Here is a 20,825-nt window from a genome sequence, read left to right on the forward strand (position 1 = left end):
GTCCCCCCTTCTAGCTTTATTATACTGGTTTCAGCGAAAATTGCTTTTTGTTTGACGTGTAAACTGAACAGATTGGAATATTGTACGGGAGATTAAATTTCGCATTTATCGATTTTTCTGCGGGTGTGTTTCTATTTTGCTACGTACCTACGCATCTTAGCTGTTTAGACATTTTGTTTTGTATTAAATTGAGTAATATATCTATGTATATAACTTTAAATATTACAAATTGCTTTATTGGGTTAGGAAACGATTTCTCATGTTAGTAAGTTTTATTTTAAAATACTGAAAATTATTTTTATAGCGTGCGTTATTCTGTGCTTTATGCCTCAATTGTAATTTGAAGGTAAGTATATTACCATTATATATACATATCTATTGTATTTATGCTTTAACTAGCTGTTGCCCGCAACTTCGCCTGCCTCGCCAAAATAAATTTTTATGATAAAAATTTTCATTCATAAAATGGATTTATCTCCTTGGGTAGAAAATATCAAAATCCTTCTTAGCGGATGCCTACATCATACAAACTATCTGCATGCCAAATCTCAGCCCAATCTGTCCAGTATTTCAGGCGTTACATGACATATCATTAAATCACATTTGCGTTTTATTAAGATTTAATTGAGTAATGAAACAGTCATTACACCTAAATTAACTAACAAACAGTCTAGCTAAGTCAAAACTAAGAACAGGTAGGGGGGGCCTCTTTGTCCTCGCTTCTCAGTATCTACCAAATGAAGATTATCAGAGACATCCCCCCGTGGCAATTACGTGATTGGTTTTTGGCGTTGTTTGCAAATGAAAGGTTTCCTTTAGTTTCAAAGATTGTAGGTGCGCTCGTAAGATTCGAGATAGGTATTCAGTGAATGTTAACAGAATAGATTCCGGTGGTGATTATGCTAATTGATTATTAGTTGTCTGCCTTGTAGTTATTATGCTTATAGATAGAGATGGTGGTTTGTAAAGGATAGAATGATATGTTCGATTGAAATTCCTTTAAAGATGTTGCATGAAGTTAAGAAAGTGTTTAGTTTTAATCAATGATTAGCAGGAGAATATTTGTGAAGCTGAATTTGTGACTAACTAATTTACAATCAAATTAACAATGCCTATAAAGTTAATAAGAAATGGTAGCGTAGATACTTTGGGATTCAACTAATAATCGGCACCATTTTTGCATTGTTTATCTCATTCAAATGTTATTCCTTAACTAATAGAGTATGAGAGTGTGAGTATTTTAGAAGTTATTTGTTAACCTATGACGTCACAACAAACAATGGAACAGAATCTTTATACTTAAATAAACATTCTGCTACGCGTTACGCATCACGCCATTAAAACGCAAGTCTATCGCCTACGACGGTATCTTTCAAATTCCATATCGACCAAACAAACATTCGTTTCGAAATTCAAAAACGTTAGCAATGTCGCCAGTGTCAGTTAAGCGCGGCTCAGGCTAATTGGCGTCACTTAGCGCGCGCTATCTATTTAAAGATCGAACGCTTCGATCTACGCGCGCTTCCGTCGCGGCTCCCATTCGTTCTTATTTCAAATTGTACAATCCGATGTGTTGATGTGTGCGTGGGAATGGTTTGGAATGACACGAGGCAGTTTTAGTCTATGGTCAATGGTAACTAATTATGTAGATGTATCGTCAGCGTATTTGTAGGCTGTAGCCTAGTTTAGTTCAAAATTAATAATAATATAATAGTCTTATTTTCAGTTACTTTTTATCACTGTCGCTTTCCATAAAGAGTTAAATAGATTAAACCTTTTATTTTCATTCATCACATTTACTAATTTCAAATAAAAATTGATATCCCGAAGGCAGCTATCGTGCTTAAAAACACCGAAAATACCGTTTAATTTTAATAAGCAGTCACACAAATTTAATCATTCATTAATGGTGCTTTGCACCTCTCCCAAAAAGCAAATAAAACAACGCAGGTCTATGAAAATCCGCTCCATTATTGCAATTAAATCATCTTTACTTAGCGTACCCTCATTTTCGAGATAGATTCGGATTTCACCCTTCCCCTTCTATGAAAACTTCGTTTTGATCTTTAGTTGCGTCTTCCATGAGTCGTTTGCGTATTAAGGCAGTGATATGTTATATTTAACCTAATGAAGACGCAATTCTACGATATCTAGAATTTATTTTATTAAGTCATGTTGTCTATGCTAGTTTTTAATTAGTGAATAATAACGCAGACTCACTAAATAACTGCTAATATGAATACTAAATATCCTATTAATATTATAAATGCGAAAGTTTGTAAGTATGGATGTATGGATGTTTGTTACTCTTTCACGTAAAAACTACTGAACCAATTGCAATGAAATTTGGTACGTAGACAGCTGGATAACTGGAATAACATATAGGCAACTTTTTATTCCGATATTCCTACGGGATACGGACTTACGCGGGTGAAACCGCGGAGCACAGCTAGTCATAAATAATTATTTCACTCACAAAATGATAATTGAACCTATAACAGTATCAGATTAACCTAATGTTGTTACATGTAACCTACAAGGTTTTTTGTCATGAAGTCTACCTACAGAAGAAAACTAGGTTTTCGCCCACGACTTTGCTCGCGTATTATTATGTAATTTACGCTATCTCGTGACAACCGTTACGAAAACAAAAATGACTGCATTACTACTTCTATCCGTAACGATCTTCTCATTATTTTACTTATCCTAAATTGTTTAGCATTTCAAACGAACAAAATGTAACAAACATAGGTACAGATAGAGTTAGTTACAAACATATAGATAGATATGGGTAGAATAAACTAGAATTAAAAACTGGTCATTTGTATATTTTGTGTTACCTGTAATATCTATTCAATCTATGGATATCAATGACAAACAGCAATCTAGTTCTGGTACTTTATCATCATCATCATCATCATTACCTGCCTTTAACTGTTCACCGGTTGATGGCGTCAATTGATACCAGTAACCTTACGACATTCATCACTCCACCGAACACTAAATGTATCTACTTAGAAGTAATGTACTATAATAAAAGCTATTATAAATGTTGCCGGGTAAAAATAACTAGCACTCACCAAATGGATCCATTAGTCTTACTAATAGGACCTAATATTTCGTGATCATGTGAAAGTCCACTTTTTAAACGTTTCCACAAAAATCCCCATTTAAGCCACTTTGGGCATTTAATGATTTCTTTTGAGGGTGTTCATTAAACTTGGTAATAGCGTTTTGGAGAGATACACTCTATCTCCCCTTAACGTTCTTAATATAAACTTGCTTGCTATTACGTTTTGATATTTTCATACGAAGTTTTGTGCTGAGGAACGGTCCAAGTAATTAATTAGCATATACGATATTATACAGTTGTTTATGTGTTCTTTTATTTAACTCGAATACAATAGACAGAACCACTATTTACATAACGGAGCATTAAAACGTATCTACGAGGTATATTAGGTCAATACAAATAAAATATTCCTCAAGTAAAAATGATCTGGGCGGGATTTCCTCACAGTGCCGCTGACAATAGGGTATTGTGTAGTGGGCGTTTCCCATTGTGCCTTTGCACCAATCAGGGCGCTGCGTTCAACAATAGAACCGAATTGGTAAGGCCGACAATTCTATTGTCTGATTGGTGTGGATTGACGTTACGTACTTTTAAATATAGAACGAATTCAACAATTCGAATTACAACGTAGCGTTATAGCGTTCTTGGTGTCTAATTTTGAATTTGGAACGTGAACACAATTTACTAGAAAGATCTGGAGATCTGATACAAAAGATGATTTCATAATTGTCTTATGTCGTTTTATGTATTTATAGTGCTTTGTTGCTTAAATACCATGTAAGTTGTATGTATTTATTACTAGTAACAAGCAAGTACGATCAACAGAATAACATTTTACGATGTAGTTTAATTATCCAATTATAAACCTATGTCATACCGCCATACTATGCGCATACAAGCTTCACAAGGAAAATCCTATGGAACAATTTGTAAGGATTCAACGAACTGTAATATTATCTTTCCATACTTGCAATATAAAGATGATTTTCGATTTTTTTTTCAACGCTAAATATTTTAAGAAACAACCCTTAGGCACATGAAACCGAAAGAGTAGAAGAAATTCGATTACTGTGGCAGGATCACGGGTGGCCGAGAGGCTAGGCGTTGCTACGGTTAGGCAAGATACGCAGGTTCGAATCCTGCCTCGTGATCAAATTTTTTCTATTCTTTCAAAATTTCTCAACAATAAACCTCTTGTTGTGCTAGAGGTTATTTTTAAAATCGTGGTCAAGGTTGATCTCGTCTTTGTGGTGTCGGTTTTAAACCTGTCGAATGTTATGTTTGCTATTCTTATTTATAGATGCTTTCTGATTTGTATTCTTAGTTATCTGGCCAGTAAGATACTACCTATGTCTACTACCTTTATGGAATTATTTGTCAGGCAAGCCTGCCAAGGCATGTTCTTTCGGTCGTAAAATATAATTATGTATGTATGTATGTATGTTTGGTTATGAGCAAAGTAAAGGTGATGAAAATGAAAATGAATAAAACTAATGACTTTATAACGACCACGCTCGCTGTGAAGTGTTCGAAACGTCAGGTAAATAATATAATGAATAAATCGCGTTTAAAATCCGTTTAAAAGTATTTAATTTTCTAAATGTATAATACTCGCGTAAAATCAAACGCAAGGAAATACTATGATTAAAACTAATTATTATCGTGTTTATAAGTAAAAAATATTTCACAATAATCTTATCTACTTATAGGTCCGAAGGTCGACAATGTAGGGGCTCTTAGACTATAAATAAAAAGCTAACATATAAGAAAAGATCTTAGAGTAAGATTGTTACAAATCTAGAACTTTATTAGGTTCTATTATTTCTATATTCGATACGCTTGTACAGTTACATTCAGAATATTTATTAACAGAACTATAAATGCGAAAGTAATTCTGTCTGTCTGTCTGTCTGTTACGCTTTCACGCCTAAATCACTGAACCGATTTTAATGAAGTTTGGTATGAAGATAGAACTGACCGTGGGAAAGGACATAGCATACTTTTTATCGCGAAAAAAGGGTAGAAGGGGTTGAAATAGGGGATGAAAGCGATTTAACCGAATTCCACGCGGGTGAAACCGCGGGTGGAAATATAGTCAACCTATATTCTAAAAAGATTCCATTTTCAAAATGATAGTCATTCAAATAGAAACTTTATCATAGATATTTTGAATTATTAGTAACTCAATAATCCAGTAGCACAGATGACTAAATAGTTTAATTACGTGACTACTGGATGTCACGGCGCAGTTAGGATAGTTTTGGAGGAAGGAGAGGGAGGGAGAATTAGGAAAGAAGAACGACTAAAAGTATACAATAACCCAAATAAAAACTAGTAATCCTTTTCAAGGCCAAAAGGCCAAAGAAGTGAAAACAGTGAATGACAAATCGCACAAATAATTTGTACATATGGAACCCCTAAATCTAGCTCTCTGGTAATGACAAACACAAAAACACGTTTATAATATTAATATTATAATAATATAATCAATGTTATAATACAAACACATTAAAAATGTATACAAATATAATATGAATAAGGTAAGCGATTTACGCAAGATTTTAAGATTTCATTAAACTAGTTTTCTAATCATGTTAAGATAGAAATCAATTCGTATTTATCTAAAACTGATATAATATTTAGTCAGTTTTTATTTTAACATTTGGTTCATTAAATATGAATATTTGATAATTAAAAATAATACGACGAAATTAATTTTATACACAACTGTACCTAGTCGCTCATTACGGCCGGATGTTACGAACAGGTGTCACTGACTGTCCGAACATTCACACTGTATATTGAAAAGTCAACCGTATTGGTTTAGTTTTAGAGTACATTATTGCATATTTATAACAAATACTGCTTTATCGTCCGGTCCATACGGTTCAGTTTGCGCATGCTGCTTGAACGATGTACATTATGAATTGTAAATTGGTTTAAATTACAATTGTTTCGCTGTCTACTGCAACTTTTACTAAGTACAATATATGCGATTGTTATACTTTTTTAGACTTGTATGTATGTTTGTCATGTTTTCAAACAAAAACTACTGGACTAATTGCAAAAACTATTTCACCATTAGAAATCTGCACCTCCACTGAGTGACATAGGCGTGTATGTACATCGCGCGAAGCCGAGGAAAGCAGCTAGTATGCGATATTCCATTAATATGTTTACTAGTAATACGCGGAAATGAATAATTTAAGTTGACAACACAGCATAATACCTATAATTAAAAGTCATAAATTTGTATAGGTATTTCGTTTGTCAATGGAAAAACATAGGCTGTAATAAAACAAAAAATGCCACTTTTAATCCATTTTTATTCCTATTCTTAAAATTGTTACAAGCAATGCTAGGCGTATAAGAAAATTCCATATCAACTCGTTTTCCTAAACATTATCGCGATATTCAGAAGCACTATTCGACAATTTATTACCGGGCTTTATACTTCAAACAAACGACTACCTACATCCATATAAAATGGCCCCCCTCCCCATCCCTGTAATGCACTATCAAAGCTCTTTCATAAATGGACAGTATTTATCGCGCGGCCATAGTATTTGCGGTCGCTCTCACCCCTAACACTTTGTAATACGGTCGAAAATCGTTAACCGAATTGCGTATAAATTATATGTATGTTAACCCCCCTTTTTCCACCCCCAGCAGCGTCTTGGAAATGTTTAGTCTCGCCTTTATAGACATTTTGTTTGTCCTTTATTCTCTTTCGGGGTCTTTCATTCGGAGATAGGTGTTCTATGTGGATGTTGCGGTGTTTTTATACTTTTGAATAGGTTGTATTGAATCTGTGGAGATGACGTGATATAATAAATGTGATATTAGGTATTGAACGGAATTGATAATGGCGTATGAATTATTATGTTTGTGCTTTGATTGTTAGACGATCACCACCAAAAATTTCAATATTGATTTTAGCAATTCTAAAATACTAGAGGCCCCGGATTCGCCTGTCCTATATATATAGGCTATTGGACATTGGATGTTACAAATTATCATATACAATTGTATGATTTTAAAATTTCTTTCACTATTGGCAGTGAAAGATATTTTGGAATCGGTCCTGCAGTTCCCGAGATTAGCGCGATCAAACGAACCAAGTTTTCACCTCTATGCACGTATTATTTACACATAGATAAATATATTAGTCTAGTTAAGTCTATTTTATTAAAACAATATTGCAATTGTCATTGGGTAAACTGCATGATTAAAAAAAACATACATGCAAATCTTGTGTTTTTTCTCTATCCCTCGTAAACTATAACAGTATGTTTATGAAATTATTGTAAACATTTGAAAGTAATATCTTTCGCTGATTTAAAAATAGTGAAAAATAAACCGTAAAGAAAATCTAACATACCTACTTGTAGGCGGCCCCATAAAAGACTTTTAAACACATATCATCTACACCATTCATCCACGAACACATTACTAAGCGAACATTAAGTTACAAAATAAACACTTAACAGCTATCATTAATAGTTTACTTAAAAACCGAAGTATTTTAACTAAGCGGCCATAAACAGTGGGGATTAAGACCGCATCCATCTTTCTGTGAACGTGGTTAACAAAAATAGCATCGGACGGGAGGGGGAGGGGAGGCGGTATAAAAAGTGGCAAGAGTAGTGGCAGCTTTGTTTCACCCCCTGTACGGTGCGCAAAAACATTTGAGCGCAAAATTTATATTATCTGGTTTTGTAATGTTTGGAATATTGACAATAAATATTTTACGTATAATTTTTAACATTACGTCTTTCGGGATTGTCGGTAACTATAATGACAATTCACGCAATAACTTTATAAGTACGTAACTGGCATATTGTAAAAACTCTCTCTTCCCCCTTTTTTGTGACTTCATTCAATAAGGATTCAATGCAGATTTTATATAAATTGTGCTATCTTGGCCACAATATTAAGATTTTAGAATAACTAATTTTTTAGTATTTTCATTGCACGAATAAAATATAATGATCTAAAAAAGCTCTCAAATCACACGAACTAATAAATACAGTAATACGAACTAATAAAGTATTCTAATGTGAATATGAATTGAATATAATTTAAATCTTAGGAGATTTAAATGAAAAAGCTAAGTTAATTTTTTTTCTGTCCGTACTTGTCAAATACTGAGTACTTTGTAAACCTCGTCTGCGGGAAGCGGAATTAAGAGACACTTCGTACAGATTCATAAAGGAACGCGCAAAACACAATATTTTATTACTAAGCCTTCCCAAGTTAGGTTTTCTTTTATTTCTACTATCTATTTGAACAATAACTGAAAAATCTCTCGTTTTTTCAACGTTTATAGATTTAAAATACTATCGATTTGTAATTCGTTTTCTTCTGAGTACCTACTTCTAACATAAAAGTATATGGTTTTGAGTGAAAAATGAATAATGCTATTTAATCTGAAAATCAACTAGCATATGACCAGACATTTAGTTGCAGGCTACGACGCATGCAAACCCACAAACTTAAAAGCAAACTTCGTACATTAATTTCACCGAATAGATGTCTTTAACCGTATAATCTAAAAATAATATAAATATAGTATAAACACGAAAACATAAGCCATTAGTAACCGATCCACCCGTTTAGCCAGCAACACCTCGTCTAATTGGCCGTAAATTATAATAATACGTTTTATGCCGACCCTACCGCGGGTTCGAATGAAAAAGTGATATTTTATTTATAAGTAGCTAATTATGTGATACCTTACACCTATCATACTACCGTTATGTCAAAATTCTATTATTAATGGTACGTATTTTATAGCTAGCATGAGAGAACTACTGTTATTACAATGAATTATTATTCCATTAAAACATTCATCATCATCATCATCAGCCCATATATGTTCCCACTGCTGGGACACAGGCCTCCTATGAGGGTTCAGGCCATAATCCACCACGCTGGCCAAGTGCGGATTGGCAGATGTCACATCTCGTTGAACTTTTGATTTTTGGACCATCCGGTTTCCTCACGATGTTTTGCTTCACCGTTATAAGCAGTGGTGATGTTGTCCACATGTGCAGATAAATCGAATGATCAATTTATTTCCTGCACGCTCGCCCCGGTCTCGAACCCCGACTTATCGATTTTAAAGTCCCGAGGTTCTCACCACTGAGCCACCACTGCTTTATATAAAAACATTATTCAATGTAAAAAGACCGTTTCCTTTTCCTCACCTTTTCCAGTCCATTCTTCCTTACCAGTTGTCAATCCTTTCCTCATCCCTTTACCCTTAAAAGTTGGCATCGCATTACCTCTGCGGATGTCTAGGTATGGTGAATGCTTCCCATCAGACGAAACATCAGTTGTCCATTTATGACAATAAAAAAAGTATAAACGCAATAGCAATATATGTATTAAGAATTCCTTCCATAATGCGTACGCAAAATTACGTGTTTTTTACGCATCTTTACAAAAAAGCGGCACGGATTATACGGACTAACTTCTTTGAAAAGCCATCCATCCTCCCAGATATTAATGTCTCCGCAATAATTAATATTCGTCGGAGCACAATAAGATTTGACATTGGCATCCGTTTTATGTCTGACTTATGGGTAACAAAGTCAATTGTCTGATCTAAATCTGGTTTTGTAATAAGGCAAAAAGGGCTGCTATGTGGCGCAGAGGCAGCTATACTATGGCACGATATGTTAAACGCTGAATCTTGTGTTCTTATGCAATGCTCGCATTGAAAATTGTTAGTTATTATAAAAATTTACATAGTTTTAAATGTACATACAATAATACTGACTCAGTGGTCAATCTTATTTTTAAAATTATTGGAAAATTTACACTAAAATAATTGACTATTATGGAATACTAGCTGCGCCCCGCGGTTTCGGCCGCGTAAATTCGTATCCCGTAGGAATATCGGGATAAAGAGTTACCTTTATGTTATTCCAGTTGTTCAGCTATCTACTTCTTCTACTATTTTTTGCGTGAAAGAGCAACAAACACACACACACATCCTTACAAACTTTCGGATTTATAATATTAGTAGGATAGGATAACAAACCAAGTTTTACTTTGCTTAAAGCAACTTTATTGTCCGTATAAAGAATTAAAGGACATGTAAGAAGAAAACATTTTCATTCACTAGACACGTTGAGCGTAAAACTATAGTGGATTTAAAAAATAAAGCAATAACGAGAATTCATAAACAATCAAAGTATGAACGGTTCCTAAAGTTACTATATTATCGCTTTACCACTGTGACTGCAACCTAACTAAGTACTAAAACAGGGCTAAGTTCAAGGTAAGACAAGTGTCTTTCTGACTTACTAATGATGTTGTGGCCAATGTTATCTTTACATCGTCACTTTATTAATTATACCACTTTTCTAGTGATTTATTAGAACTGATTTTAACTCGTGTTTTGAAGGATTATTTCGATCCACAATAAGATAAAGAGCGATGAAACTGTACATGACGTATTTGAGCCTTATTTATTCATTTTTATGTTATTTTCTAGTGTAAAAACGTAATAGAAGTATGTATGCAGTGGAAATTCGTCAATTGGCAAACTTTATATAAATGAATCGATTGATATCTTCCTACTAATATTATAAATGCGAAAGTTTGTAAGGATGTGTGTGTGTGTTTGTTGCTATTTCACGCAAAAACTACTGAACCGATTGCAATAAAATTTGGTACGCAGATAGCTGGATAACTGGAATAACATAAAGGCTACTTTTTATCCCGACATTCCTACGGGATTCTGACTTACGCGGGTGAAACCGCGAAGCTAGTAATATATTAATTACGTGTCACGTTGTTTGTCCGAGATGGACTCTCTAAACTACTCAACCGATTATAATCAAATTTGCACACCATGTGGAGTTTAATCCAACTTAAAAGATAGGATAGTTAGTTCAATTACCATAACTGACTACCCGGACGGAGCCGGGGCGTGCAGCTAGTAAACTATAAATGTTAATTTAAAACAAAGCAAGCATGACAAAACTTAAACCTTAATTATACTATTATTAAATAGCAACTGTAAATTTAAATAAAAAACCAAAATTAAGATACTTTAAATATCGAGTAACATTATATAACTCGGCGTATGATTGAAAATCTCTTTACAAAATAACAAACGGTTTTTAATAAATCCGTTTCAATTCAATCCCATCCCAATCCCACCCCAGTCCAATCCCATCAACACTAACACACAAAACAACTTCAGTGTATTCTAATGTATTATTTAGAGTCTATTAGTGCACTTCTTAGTAACATCCACAATAGCGAAGCCATTACTGCTTGACACATACAGACATGTTTATAGCCCTCTGATATGATTAAACATCTGATGTTATAATTTAATCTAATGGCAATACTCTTTATTCGATAATAATGCATTATTTTTGGCACGCATCCATCAAATAATGGATTTAAAGGTTAATCCAATTAGTATAATGTTTGTTAGTTTGTTGTTATTGGCAATGATTTTGTAGTTAAAGAATGTAAATTTATGTCCAATTTTATGCTAACAGTGGAGACTATAATCTGTGGGGTGAACGCTAGTCATCTTCCTATGTGATTTCTCACATAGATCGGTGAAAATGCATCCGCCATATAAGGCAGCGAAGTTTACTCAAAAGACCAAGGGATTAATGGTTTCTTGTTCCATTTAAGTTACTCAGATTTCAGTTAAATCTTATTTTTATTCAGTGACAACCTCATAAGCAATAAACCAGTCTTACAAGCCCTGAAATATTTATAAGGGTGTATCAACATTTTAAAATGTAAATGCACTTATAATACCTAAGTACTGAAATGTAAGAGGCATTGGAAAAGAAATAGACATACCTATCTAAATTTAAAAATACCGGTCTACGTTCACTTGACAGCTTTTCTACTTTAGAAATGTTCTATAATACTACATATTACGTATATTAAATAAACACAATCATAGTATTGTTATCAAATATAATATAAAAATCTAAAAAATTCAAACAGGAATAACAATCATTCGTCCATTCTATCTTCTAATTCTGTCAAGTTAAACGATGCTTAAAATTAAAACACAATTTGAATTACCATTAGTTCAACTCGATCCGTTAGTGCGTTGATAAATACGTTTTTCACATACTAATATATTACATTAATGATTAATTTCTACATGTTATTAGTCAGAATCGCGCACGTGGTTGGCACGGCTTCCGCCTATTATTCGTGAGGCGGCCTCGTATGCTTTGTTCTGTTAATATAATGCGACCATTGTGTGGTGGCCTTTCAAATATATTAAAATAGAGGAAGAACAACCGCTATTTGTACATTTTTGGATACTATTCCATATATCGGAGTATGAATTAGTTAGTGATCTTAAAACAAAATCACTTACATAATACCGCTAAAATAAAATATTGAATAAAAATTAAATTAGAAATTTGGAATCTTAATGAATATTGGAAATTTCAGGACAATACCTGCTTATAGCTTATATCTTCACCTACAACTTTCTAAAGTGTTCTTCACCTAAAGCTTCTGAAGAATGAAGTTAAAACATTCAATATAATCAACGATCTATCATTTTTCGATGAAGTCGAGTCTCTTAGAGATGGTTAATATAAATATAAAACATCCAATCCCATATCTCCGCACTACAGTATTATCGGGCGCATAATAGTTATGAATTATTGTGTTCTATTCCTGCAGTGCTCTCTTAAGAATTGTAATAGTATAGACTATAGTCCGAGCGGTTCATTTGTTTTGAGATATAAGAGGACGAAATTAGAACGTTCTAGATGGACGACGCAATTGTTTATTTAGATTTTAGAACTTGAATAAATAGTGGCTATTCAGAATGTGGGTATTATGTTAATTTATTTGTGCATCTTGAAAGGTGGTGGATATGGTTATAAAGTGTCGTTTGACTGTACATTAAATGTTAGGGTTTTAGTTTTAGGGTAGCTGTCGTAGAAGTTCTTTCCTCGTTGTGTGTTTTAATATTTGTGTGTTTTGGTATAGTATTTCAATATTTTGTATATTGTTAAGATTGTCGTATTTATTTTTACTTTATTTTGTTTTTTACTTTGCACATTATTCCGATATGGATAGATTTTTTTATAAGTAGCGCACATTAATTAATATTTTCACATTTTACACTTTATTAAGAAATGAACTTGAATCTATATTTAAATACTATTATTTTATATGTTTAATGAAAATGATGTAGTTAAAAAGTCAGTTTAAGCACAGATAACATAATACTATAGATAACATAATAACATAGGGAACCATGATTATTCGTTTGTGAAGCTTTCTTTATATAGAAGGGGATTTGATCTCACGCAAATATTTAACTTATCCAAATAATAACACAGTAGGAATAAGCCTCGAATACTTCAGTGTCAAGGAATTATCCTTGTTTGAATCATAATAACACGTATTTCTTAGTGTAAGAAGATGATTTTCTCGTATTTTAATACGCGACCACAAACAAAGAGTTTGAACTATACTTTGTTACAATGTCTTCGATAAATATGTTATGAATCATATGCATGGAACAAAATACTGTTTTGCGAACATGGTTAAAATTTGAACATTATTTTCGAATTTAATGTGACGGTTTTGTTGGTCGATTGACATCTTTTTATAGCTACTTATAGGACCTATAGACCGAAGCAGTAATAGCTTATATTAAGAGAAGTCTCAAAGTATATAATGTTTTCTTTACATATTACCTTTTCATGTAACGAATATATGGACACTAATACAATTTTATAAAAGCTATTCAAATTTAAACCTTACCTCGTCACTAACCACTTGACCAACGGATCTATCATGAATAGAATCTTCTAGAATACACCATTCCATTAAAAGACTCATTAATTAATCATATGGAAATGCATTTTAACCGTTTCACAGGAGGAAAATATACTGAATGACATTTTGACATAAGCGTTACTTGTTGACAGTGTTCGTAACAAGCCACTATCGACTCGCTTTACAAGATAAATGTTTGCGAACCACCCCTATTATTTGGGGTTGCATTGTCGATAGGGCTGCTACGTGCGGAGTTTTAAATTCTTATTGGAAATTATTGATTGTAATGACAGTCTAAACCGGCTTCGAATCGTTTGAACTAGACTAAATTGAAACGGGACAGAAAACACCCAGTCGAAAATTTTTAGATAACACACAGAAGCTCCTCTCTTTTTAAGTCGCTTCAAAATAACATACATTGACAGTCGTGCCTGTCGTACACAAATTATTCAAGTATACAAAAATCCACATTTATCTGAACTTCAGTAGATCATATGATGAAAAATAATTTTAATTCTAAGAAAAGAGATATATCTTTTACCTTGTATTATAAAACATTTTCACAAAATAAAATATAATCACCATACCATACTAACTACTGGTAAAATATTTCATATGATATTTGCTGCACGATATCAATATATGAAATCAATTACGCTACCTACGTTTCTCTTACGTTTTGTACCACTATAATTTTATTTTCTCCCAATTCTTTTCCCTATATGGGTACACAATATATTTTTGGCAACCCTAGCCAACAAAAGATAACAAGCGGGCCACTTGTTGCTCCCCTAACAATGAATTTATTTCAATTTAATGGCGGGATCGAGGGCGGCATAATGTTCCGATACAGCCAGCTGATTGTTACCTGTAACAAAAACAGCGTGTTAATTCGCGTTTAGAATTTATTTATGTTCTTAAAAAAATTGGAATAATTCAATTTAATTTCTTTTACATTTATCATTGCTTCGCTCCTATTGGATTTGTTATTGTTGCTTTTCTTTGAACTCAAATATAAAATTTTCCTATCGCAGTGCATGTTGCCATCCTGAAACGGCTTGACGGATTTTAATGATGTTGTTCTTGTAAGTCCATAATAGCATAATGTAGGTTTATAATACTAAACGATTTTATACCGCCTTACGGGGTCAATATTGGTTTAAAAAATATTAACAATATGTTTGAAGCATAAAAATGGTATGTAATTTGAAGTTATTTATAGTTTGAATTTATTAACTACTACCGCTTGCGGCTTCGATCGTGTAGGAAAAGTAAAAGATAGGCTGTCTCAGGGTCGTCCCCTGGGATTTCCGGAATATTAACTGTGCTTTCTCGGGTCATAATTTATCTACGAGCCAAATTTCATCCAAATCGGTTAAGACGGTATTAACAGACAAACGGACTAAGTTACGTTCTCCTTTATGATAAATATTAGCAGAGGCAGGGATTTCAAATTAGATGTTTCAGATAATACCTAGATGTTACTGTCTAATTAGACTTTAATTAACACTAGAAAATATTTACCAGTTACTTTATGAAGCCAAGTAGAATAAACATTTTAAACATAGGAATCCTATTAGAAAAAAGCAGTGGTGGCTCAGTGGTGAGGACCTCGGACTTCAAAATCGATAAGTCGGGGTTCGAGACCGGGCGAGCGCGCAGGAAATAAATTAATTTTTCAATTTATCTGCGCATGTAGATAACATCACCACTGCTTAAACGGTGAAGGAAAACATCGTGAGGAAACCCGCATGTCCAAGAATTAAAAGTTCGACGACATGTGACATCTGCCAACCCGCACTTGGCCAGCGTGGTGGATTATGGCCTGAACCCTCATAGGAGACCTGTGTCCCAGCAGTGGGAACATATATGGGCTGATGACGAATCCTATTAGAATCTTCATCAAATTATAATTTTAAACCTTATTTACACAAGATTTACTGAAGTAACATACTATCTTATAAAGAAAAAGCATGACCCAATTCCAAACTACAATTGTAATTAAATTTCATATACCTAAAGGGGTTTACAAGAACTAAAATGACGCACGCACACACTCTTTTAATCATCGTTCTATCAGTACACAGGGCCACACACACATGCACATTCCACGCGTATATTGGTATTATAAGTTAGAATAAGCGATTTACTAAAAATGTGTTGATTGCTCAAAAAATCCCTATGCAATTACCGCATTGCTTTACCAATAAATATTTAGACAAAAAATCAGAATGATAATCCTCTTTGTGATGTATTTGTGAGTTTTGCATATGTATTGAAGCATATTATACCTACATTTTACCGCTTCTTCCTGTAGTGGATTATATATTATTAAGGTATTATAAAACACACTGTTAGCTCACGCTGTCCCCTAAATTTCGAATTATAGGGACAAACAGCAGTTGTTAACATTTAACCGGCTGTGTTTGTTGTTTAAATTGGTGGATAGTTCATAATTTAGGAACTAGGTGTAGTGTTTTAGCTCATAAATTTAGTTTATAGACAATTATCTGTGTCCTTAAGTCATGAGTAATGGTTAGCGAGGGCGGGCAGAGACGGCTTAGTTTGTGAATAATGGTTAATTTTATTGGGTTTTTAGACGAAATCTTAGTTTTGAAGTGCTAATTTTATAGTAAAGCATGTTATCAGATTAGCTTTTAAACATGGATTGCGGGTAATCAAGTTAAATAAGAAAAAAAATCATTTTTGTAAGTGACGCTCAAAGAATTGGTCTGAATAATTCTCCTTGCTTACAAATTAAATTTGTTAAGGATTTCAACAACAGTTTTATTAATATTGCATTATGTAAAACATATATTTGACTATTTTTATTTTTCCTTATATTAATCTTTTTATTTCCCCATATGTTCCTATTAACATAAGCCGCATTGAGACAGTCGTGTGAGGCGAGGCGAATGGCGAAGCGATAAGCGAACACGGCAAAATACAATATGCGAGTTCGTTATTCGCGTAGATATTCGCATGGATGTGTAAATACAGTATAATGTAATAATACAGAATAGTGGCTTTATAGTACATAAAACATGTTTTTCAACACAAAAACGTCTTCGAAATCTTCAGATAGACAGACATCAGCATAACATAATATATTGTGGGAGTCGAGCACGCTTCGGCACGAATTGGACCAGCTCGCACCGGGGAAGTACCACACCCCCACAGAAAACCGGCGTGAAATAGTGGCATGCCACTGTGTTTCGTACGGTGAGTGGGGGAGCCGGCGGCCTAGTTCCTTTTCCTTAACCGTCCCAGTCCATTCCTTCTTTCCTGTCATGAATCCGTTCCTTTTCCCTTACCCACTAAAAGCGGGCAGCGCATTCGTAGAGGCACTACCTTTGCGAATGTTCATGGGCGGTGGTGATCGTTTACCATCAGGCGAACCACCAGCTCAGTTGCCCGCTATGGCATAAAAAAAAAATAACAGAAGGCGTTAAGGTTAACAAATCTAAGTTTATATTAATCTATAAATTACTATTTTATGATCTAGTTAAATTTACGCTAAGAACTAACCCGTAACTATTAAATAATTTTATATTAATTGCCTTGTTATCTTAACGATATTGTTGTGCATTATTTATGATGATTGTCGTTGCAACCTTGCATTATTATATATGCTCATTTAACAATCTTTAGGTAGACCGTATCTTATTTGGAATAATAAGTGTTGTCTTGTCGGTAAAGCAGTGGTGGCTCAGTGGTGAAAACTTCGGACTTCAAAATCGATAAGTCGGGGTTCGAGATCGGGCGAGCGTGCAGGAAATAAATAGATTTTTCAATTCATCTTCAAATGTGGATAACATCACTACCGCTTAATATGGTGAAGGAAAACATCGTGAGGAAACCGGCATGTCCAAGAATTAAAAGTTCGACATGTGATTTCTGCCAACCCGCACTTGGCCAGCGTGGTGGATTATGGCCTGAACCCATAGAGGAGGCCTGAGTCCCAGCAGTGGGAACATATATGGGATGATGATGTAGGTAATGAATTTGTAAGGAAAACTTTGATATGAGTATTTCTCCCCTTCTTTTTATTTCGCAGCTGCAGTTACTTGTTAATTTTTTTATTATTCATTCGATTGTGCTATTCTATTAAGTTAATAAATATCCGCCACATATATATTGTAGAAACACGTAAGAGAGGAGATTAAGGGAAGAAACATTGTCCTCCGTGTACTATGTTTGACAGTCACTTCTAATTGGAACTGAATGTGTGGCCTCTAGTGATGATCCTTCTGACCAGATAACAATTTCCTAGAAGGGCCAGTACCCTGGAAAAAGACAAGTGAAGACGCATATTTTGGGTGACCTAGAAGCTGGAAATTTTGCTCCATACACTAATGTATATGTTTACATGAACTGTACAGAACAAATTTTGAGTCCAAAACAATGTATGTTCAGAAAAGTTTTATAGGCCTATAATTATTAAATTAAAATGTTCCACAGTAGATTCTAGAAACCGAATCACGATATATGTTCACTATTCCAGGCGTACAAAATAAGATACAAAACAATGATTCATTTCTCGCGAAACAAATGCCCGGTGTTCGAGGGGAGTGTGTTATCAATTTATTTAGAGGATCTTGAATGAAGCTCACTCCATTGACGTTGGTACAGAAATATCTACTGTATGACTTCTTAGGTAAAGATGTAGAGTTAGGTGGATTTAGAGCCTCTAAAGGCGTGTTTGGTACTTGTTACCTACGGGTATGAGCAAGTTCAAGGTGGATTGCATTTGGATACGGTACTATCAGGTAGGATTCGAGTATAAGCGAGTTAATGCTGGATTATATACGATTTCTTTAGACGTGAAAGTCAGACACACGCATCTAGTCTTACCTAGTGACGGTTTTAGTTCGTTAGTTGGAAGCAAGCTTCGTAAAATGCCTATTGTTCTTGATGAATGATTTCAGTTATCACTAACTCTATTATAAGCCCGATCAATGAATACATGAAAACCATGTCTTACTGTCTGGTAGCAATTTATATGTTATTTTTTTCTTTTGGTTCCTCTATAGTTAACTATATCTTCACCTTTCACCGGAGATGAGCTACAATGATTATCCAAGAGCGTTTCCTACGTATTATTCTTGTAACAACGGTGCAGATACATTGTTCTTACTCATCTTAAACAATGTCTGCGTTTCCGTCTGTTACTTATTATCGTTTTGCTCTTATGGTGAGTGAGCTGGTGAGAACTCAGTTGAGTTTGAATTGTCTGAGTCGTTTTTATTATTTTCGTTGTGAAGTTTCGATGCGGTTGAAATAATTATTTTCTACTAGCTGCGCACCGCGGTTTCACCCGCGTAAGTCCATATCCCGTAGGAATATCGGCATAAAAAGTTGCCTATACGTTATTCCAGTTGTCCAGCTACCTAAGTAACAAATTTAATTGCAATCGGATCAGTAGATTTTGCGTGAAAAAGTAATAAACACACACACATCCTTACAAACTTTCGGATTGATAATATTAGTAGGGTAGGATAGTAAAGGTCACTCATGTTCTAGGGAAAAGGGGTACCACTCCAAATTCTAAAGTATAGCCATAACAACAATTTTGTATAGAACACTGAAATAATCACACCGATCGGTTGCAAACGCATGGAGTTCTCTTTACAGATACGTAATTGAGCACCTCCTTTTAGGGAATGGCGGTTAATAATTATATTCCTCACAAGGAATACATTTCAGACGGTCCAAAAACTGACGCTTCCATGTGAATTAAGCGGATCATCAAGTTCCGAAGTTACTTACAATACTAAGTTAAATTCTAGGCGTTACGGATTACTTAATTAACACGTGTGTTTGAAAATGTACAATTTTCTAACTATTTTACTTTTTTTTCTTAATATCCAATATTTTTTATATTATTTCTAAAGCATTAGGTAAATCGGGAGTAAACAAGAATTTATATAGCAACACGGTTCCGCAATTGTCATTATTAACGTATAATTTTAGGTCTTGAAACGCGATACCTGTGCAGTAGAAAAACGCTACTATTCCATGTATAGAATTTAACTGTTTATTTTCCTTTTAAAGGTAAAAACACGTGATAAAATAAACACTATTGTCAGATTTACAAGTCAATTACTCTTAATAAGTGTAATTGACACACCAATAACAAAGACATTTAATGTCCTACATAAGTCACATATGCGGTTGACATCAATATACATTAGCATAATACGATAAATATATCAAAACGTTGACCTTAAATAAAATATCCCGTCACACTGCAACGGCAAAATTATTTTCACTTACTACTTGGCTTCAGATACAGCGGTATTGCAAAACGATCAAAAGGTCCTTTCATTCAGGGAATGTTCTGTGACACTACGAGATGGGAATACGGCTAATCGATAAGTAGGAGCAGGACAAGAGATATTCTTACCTCGCTTCTTGGCAATTGTCCACCGGAAGGCGGGTTTTAGAAAAAGACAAGATTGAATATGAAACTGAAGTACAAAGACGTTTCATTCAGCGCTGAAAGGTCAGAAACTAGGATTTTGGTTTCTGATGACGTGAGATAGGGAACAATTTGGTAGATTTTGGAATTTCTTCGTTTTAAATGTTATTTTATTGCATGATGCGACTTATGTTCTTAATCGACTTTTTGCCTGCTAATATAGACTCGTGTAAATATGGATTTTTGTAAATATTATTAATATATTGAGAATATGGACGAATAATTTGATGAGAGTGATAGTACTCCTAATGAATGAAGTAAATATATAGTATTCTAAACATAAAGCTTGATCTTCTCAATAATTCTTCCAATACCGCATTATGTTTTAGTTATTTGTTTCTTCACATAAATTATTATGATTTTTCATAATAGAATATTTTACATTACTGTTTTTTAATCTCTGTAAGGAAAATATTAGAACATACGTAATTATCATTTCAACCGTCATAGGAGGCCTGTGTCCTAGCAGTG

At 34.0% G+C, this 20,825-nt stretch overlaps 1 protein-coding gene across 1 annotated transcript in view; it reads right to left on the reverse strand.

Moving 5' to 3' along the window:
* LOC119837490 (transcription factor egl-13) overlaps positions 1-20,825 on the reverse strand; it is a 225,806-nt gene that overhangs the window by 97,651 nt on the left and 107,330 nt on the right. The gene's annotated exons all lie outside the window — the stretch shown is intronic.

Source organism: Zerene cesonia, chromosome 27 (genome assembly GCF_012273895.1).
Source record: "Zerene cesonia ecotype Mississippi chromosome 27, Zerene_cesonia_1.1, whole genome shotgun sequence".
Classification (NCBI taxonomy): Eukaryota; Metazoa; Arthropoda; class Insecta; order Lepidoptera; family Pieridae; genus Zerene; species Zerene cesonia.